At 35.7% G+C, this 6,000-nt stretch overlaps 1 protein-coding gene across 1 annotated transcript in view; it reads right to left on the bottom strand.

Annotated features, from left to right (window-relative positions):
* The window catches only part of CD4H9orf85 (chromosome D4 C9orf85 homolog), a 124,950-nt gene that overhangs the window by 52,537 nt on the left and 66,413 nt on the right, over window positions 1-6,000 (bottom strand). The gene's annotated exons all lie outside the window — the stretch shown is intronic.

Here is a 6,000-nt window from a genome sequence, read left to right as displayed (position 1 = left end):
TTTAAGTGTAATAGAATTCTGAATCAAGCTTTTTTTTTTTTTTTTTCTTCTTTTTCCTAATCCAAGAATTTCCAGCTTACCTACTTCTCACCCCAACACAGCCTCTTAGGATAATTTAAAAGAAAATCTCAAAACCAAAATTTATAATATTTATAAACATCATGAATGAGCACCTACTCTACCCAGGAGCTTCATGGATACTATATTTAACACTTCTGGAAATTTTATACTGTAGAAGTCACTATCCTTATTTTACAAATAGGTAACGTACACGTAAGGTAATGTCATAAAAGTAAGGCAGTTGGTCCAGGGTCATACAACTAGTAACAGGCGAGGTTGGGATTCAAACATCCTTCTGCCTCCAAGTCACTCTGCTTCCTACTCCCCTGGAGTTAAGATTTATGTTGCTTTACTTCAAGACATGGTTTTGACAACATTATATTATTAAGTGCTTTTAATTTAGTGTTACAATTGTATTCAATTCAGGTAACGTTTACATACAGTAAGTGTTGAATTTTACATTTCTATTTGGGAACTTATGTATAAATAGAATTATATTTGACTATTTTTGAACTTAGGTATAAATAGAATTATAGAATATATAATCTCATTGTGTTTGGACTCTTCTGCTCATCATATCTGTGAGCTTCATCAGTGGACAACGTCTACCTTTTAAAATGTTAATTACAACTTAATGTTAATTTTGAGTTCAAAGACATTTGATTCGCTTTAACATAATGAAAAAACTTGGGGTCCCTGGCTAGCTCAGTCGGTAGGAGCATGTGACTCTTGATCTTGGGGTTGTAAGTTCAAGCCCCATGTTGGGTGTAGAGATTACTTAAAAAAAAAGTCTTCGAAAAACATACTGAAAAAATCTAAGTAGTATTTAAGAATTTAAATATTTAATAATAAAATTTAATTTATATACTTCATATTAATATTTCTAGAGGTTACAGAAACTTCTAAACCAAATTTTGATGAAATATTGTATCACTTAATCAACTCTGAACACCTAGGGACTATTTATATTTTTACATTGAATATATATCTTAAAATCCTCCATATTAGTCCAAGTACTAACTTACATTTTATGATAATGCACATTTTGCCTTTGGAAGAAACCAATTTTAAGAGTATAAAATTTTTTAACTTTTAAGACTATATAGACATAAAAGGTACAACCTCATGTGTAATTATTATGTAGTGATATCTTTTTTTTCAATGTTTATTTATTTTTGAGACAGAGAGACAGAGCATGAGCCAGGAATGGGCAGAGAGAGAGGGAGACACAGAATCTGAAGCAGGCTCCAGGCTCTGAGCTGTGAGCACAGATGCCGGGCTCGAACCCACGAACTGTGAGATCATGACCTGAGCCAAAGCTTAACCAACTAAGCCACCCAGGGCCCCTGTAGTGACCTCTCTTGAAAGCTTGGTGCTTTAATTCATTAAAAAGTCTTATGTAAGAGATTTGGGATAGCATAATCATTTCCATCTGTATAATTACTAACAAAAGTATAGGACTCATTAGTAGAGAGCTGAGTATGTAATCCCAATACACATCCCTGACTCCAAAAGGGTTGCCAATAAAAACTATGAAAGATGGTCTTCCAACATCACTATTCCATGCAAATCTGAATAGCGTGAGTGACAAAATTCTAAGCCACAGCTATATGGAAGATACCTACACCTTTCTATTAAAAAATAATGTAGCTTTTGAACAGGGCAATCATTCAGTATACAACTAATGTTACAGGGGAAGGAAAAGACCTAGAAAGAGGGAGATAGTAAGGGACAGAGGGGTGTTCAAGTTAGTGATGTTACAAACTTCACTTAAGGAAAAAAAATGTTTAGGGACATGGAGTATGGGTAATTTTGGATAAATGTGGTTGAAATAATACAGGCTTTGGAGCCATATAGACTTGGTTTGAATCTTAAGTTTATTACTTATTATCTTTTTGACTGTGGCAAGTTAACCTCTGAACTTAGTTTTGCCACCTGAAAAGCTGAGAACACCTAACTCAGAACACTATTGTTTATCTTACATGATAAAATACGTACACGTGTACCAAGTACATATAAAAACTTTCTTTTTCTTCTCCTCGTAATTATTACTGTACTAAAAGATAATCACTGCAACCTACTGGATAATTCTAATGCAAGATAATCCCAATACAACCTACCGGATATATTCAGAATTGCTTGCAAACACCTATATTCTTTCCATAACGCAAGCAGGTCTCACAATAAAGTGACATCACCTACTTAGAAAGATTACAGGTATTATGACTCAGATGTGGAAATAACAGTCACAGAAAGGAGTAGTATAAAAAAGTGATTTGAACTCAAGGGCATCAGCAATGAGCACTCTCCAGGGATGCCTGGGACCCAATGGTTCTTTAGAAAAAAAGCTCAGGATTGTCTGAAATAATGGAATACGAAAGCATAGCGGAGGACTGTCAGCACAGCCCTGGAATAGTAATAGTATGGAAAACAGTGGAATTATCCAGTCAGCAACTCACATACTATCCGTATGCATACTAACCCTAATATCCAGAAGGGTTTCTGGGATCAGATGATTGAATAGGTTCAAAACCTAGGCCTGACACTTTTTGGTTGTGTGCCAAATTACTTTGCCTCGATTTCTCATCTGTAAAATGTGGACAGTGATTGTTAGCACTACACAGAGCCAAGATGAACATTTGATGAGCTTATCATGGAGAGGGTTTAGTTTTGAACGGTACCAGGATACATTCCACACTTAATCCACATGCCTCTTGCCTTCCAGGAGGATACCCTTTCTTGGTTCTCCTTCTGCTTCTCTGGTCATTCCTTAGTCTCCGAAGCTGGCCACAGCCAGGGCACAAGCGAAGGAGTCCTAGCAGAGAACAGCTGCTGAGAGGCTTAGAGCCAGGCAGAGATGACAGAGGTCACACAGTGCTGGAGTCTGAGCTTACCCACATTAAGATCGCAGGAAATACATTTCCAAAAATAAAGGCCATACTTGAGGAATAAGAAGATAGGAATAAGGAATTCTAGAAATAAGTGCGAACGGAAACAGACCACCCCAGTAAAGCCTACACCCAAGTTCTGTTAGGACTAGGTTGATGTGACCAGTAATTTGTTTTTTAGAGGAAGCCTCTATAACATACCATCCACAATTTCTAGCATACAATAAAAATTATTAGATGTGCAAAGCAGGAGAAAGTGTCCAATAATCAAGATAAAAGAAATGAAAGTAAAAAAGGGTTTCTAAATAACTGTGATGAATATGTCAAAGAAAAAAAGAGGAAAAGATATGCAAGATAGGTAACATGGAACATTTCAACAGTTACAATCAGTAAAAAAAAGAACTGAATGGACATTTTAGAACTACAAAATCCAGTATCTTGAAATTAACAATTTACTAGCTGGGTTTAAAAGCACACTCAATACCTTAATCCTATTTATTTAGAAGACAATTAATGAATGACAAGAAAGGCTAATAGAAAACATACAAACTGGGGGCACTCAGCTGGCTCAGTCAGTAGAGTATGTGACTCTTAATCTTGGGGTCTTGAGTTCAAGCCCCACATTGGGTGTAGAGCTTACTTAAAAAAAATAATTAAGAAAAAGTTAGAAAGGAAAACCTACAAATTGATTTTTTTCCAAGTTTAAGGACAGTGACCAACAGATTTGAAGAACTAAGAAAACCTTAAGGCACGAACCAAAATTTCATAGTCAAATGGCTGAAAACCAAAGATAAAAAAGAAACCTCTCAAAAGCGGGTTTCACATGATCGGGCCATCCATTACCTCCCTGATGGCTTATGACTCTCCAACTTAATCCTTTCTTTCCTTCCTTGCTGTCCCTTGAACAAATCTGGCAAAATCTTGCCAGATTGTGGCTGTCTCCTCTGCCTGGGACATTCTTCCCCAATGTGTCACTCTGGGCACCTCACTTAAAAATCACAGCCCACTTCCCACCCACTTGTACACCCATCCCTAGGCTATCCAAGCTCTTAGAGCCCCAATCACTCAAGCATTCCTTATTTTTTCCCACAGCACTTTTCACCTTCTAATATAATTTACTTCCTACGTTTATTGCTAATTGTCTGTCTCTACCCACTAAAAAGTCATCTCTGAAATGATAAGGATCTTTGTTTTGTTCATTGTTGTACCCCACGTATCTTGAACAGGGCCCTGCACACATAGGTGCTCAACGATTATTTGTTGAACGAATGAATGTTATTATTATATTGTCATTATTCTAAGCCTTTTTAGTCACCAAGTAAGTTCATGCCATGTCCTCCATCTAATACAGTTTTCTCTATTTACCTTTGGAACTGCTTTTGAAATGTGATTAAGACTGGTACAGCAGCTCAGTAGTTAAAAAACAGATCCTGAAACCAGTTAACATGGATTTGCAACTAACAGGATTCCATATATATACATTCTGCATTCTCTCTCTGTCTACACACACACACACACACACACACACACACATGGAATTTTTATATATATTACATTATAGATATTTATATATATATGCAACTTGCAGAATGTAGGCAAACAACTAAATTGCTTTCTCCATTATTAATAATTACTAATCCATTACCAATTTATACATATAATCAAACAGTAGCAATAATAGCATCAATTGCATAGTGTTCTTATAGGTTCTAGGCATTTCACATATTAATGCATTTAATCCTCCTATCAACCTCATGAAAACCAAGGCACAGAAAGATTAACTAGTTTGTACCATGACATACAGCTTAGTAAATGATACAGCAGGATTTAGACCCATGCTGAGTTCCAATGAAAAGAAATTTTTAGATTGTACAAAATACTTCCTAAAAAATATAAATGAACTAAATGTAACAATTAAGTTTATGTTTGCTTAAAAAAAACAAGGCAAAACCTTTCTTACCACTAAAGACAGAAATGCAGATATTAGGATATGTCACTAGGTGATGCTCTTTGTTAAATTTCTCTCCTAAGAAGGTAATCTGAGGATTTATAACTTATTCAGATGGGAAAGAATTTATGCTAGGTCTAATAATTAATTTAGTTGGCTCTTTAACCACAAAAGTTACCTCAGCCAGAAAATAATTTTGTATGCAAAAAGGTAAGCCCACAAAATTATGGGAAACTTTCTGCAAAATTGTAACCTTAGAATACTGAGACTTCCTCACCATGAATACGGTATCTCTTTCTCCAGCATGAATACGGTATCTCTTTCCACTTATTTTTCTCTTCCTCCATTTATGTCTCCATTTTCCTCAACGTTTTAATAAGATTTTATATTTTTAAACAAAAAAATCTATTAAAAATGGGAAGAGGGTTTGAATAGACATTTTTCCAAAGAAGACACACAGATGGCCAAGAGACACATGAAAAGATGCTCGACATCACTAACCATGCACCATGACTTTGATGCAAATCAAAGCCACAAGGAGACATCATCTCATACCCTGTCAGAAGGACTACCCTCAAAAAGACAAACAGCAAGGTGAGGATGTGGAGAAAAGGGAACTCTTGTGTACTGTTCATGGGAACATCGGTTGGTGCAACCACTATGCAACCGTATGAAGATTCCTCAAAAACTAAAAAAATAGAAACACCATATGATCCAGTAATTCCACTACTGGGTATTTACCCAAAACACTAATTTGAAAAGATATATGCTCCCCTATGTTTATTGCAGTATTATTGACAATAGCCAAGATGTGGAAGGAACCTAAATGTTCATCCATAGATGAATGGACAAAAAGATGTGGGGGGTGTGTGTGTGTGTGTAACATATACATGCATACATATACATATAAATTATAAAATTAATAAGACAAAGACATATTACACACTTATCAAACTGACAGAAATGTAAAGATCAAGTGTTAGTTAAAAAGGATACAGAGCACTGGAACTCTAATAGATTGCTGTGGGGAAAGGAGATAACAATTCTTCTGGAAAAATAGCTTGGCATTATACAGTAATCCTGAAGATGTACATAGCTGGATGG

This window comes from Panthera uncia, chromosome D4 (assembly GCF_023721935.1).
Source record: "Panthera uncia isolate 11264 chromosome D4, Puncia_PCG_1.0, whole genome shotgun sequence".
In the NCBI taxonomy this organism is placed as follows: Eukaryota; Metazoa; Chordata; class Mammalia; order Carnivora; family Felidae; genus Panthera; species Panthera uncia.
The sequence above is the reverse complement of the archived record's forward strand: the minus strand, read 5'-3'. Positions and strand labels throughout refer to the sequence as shown.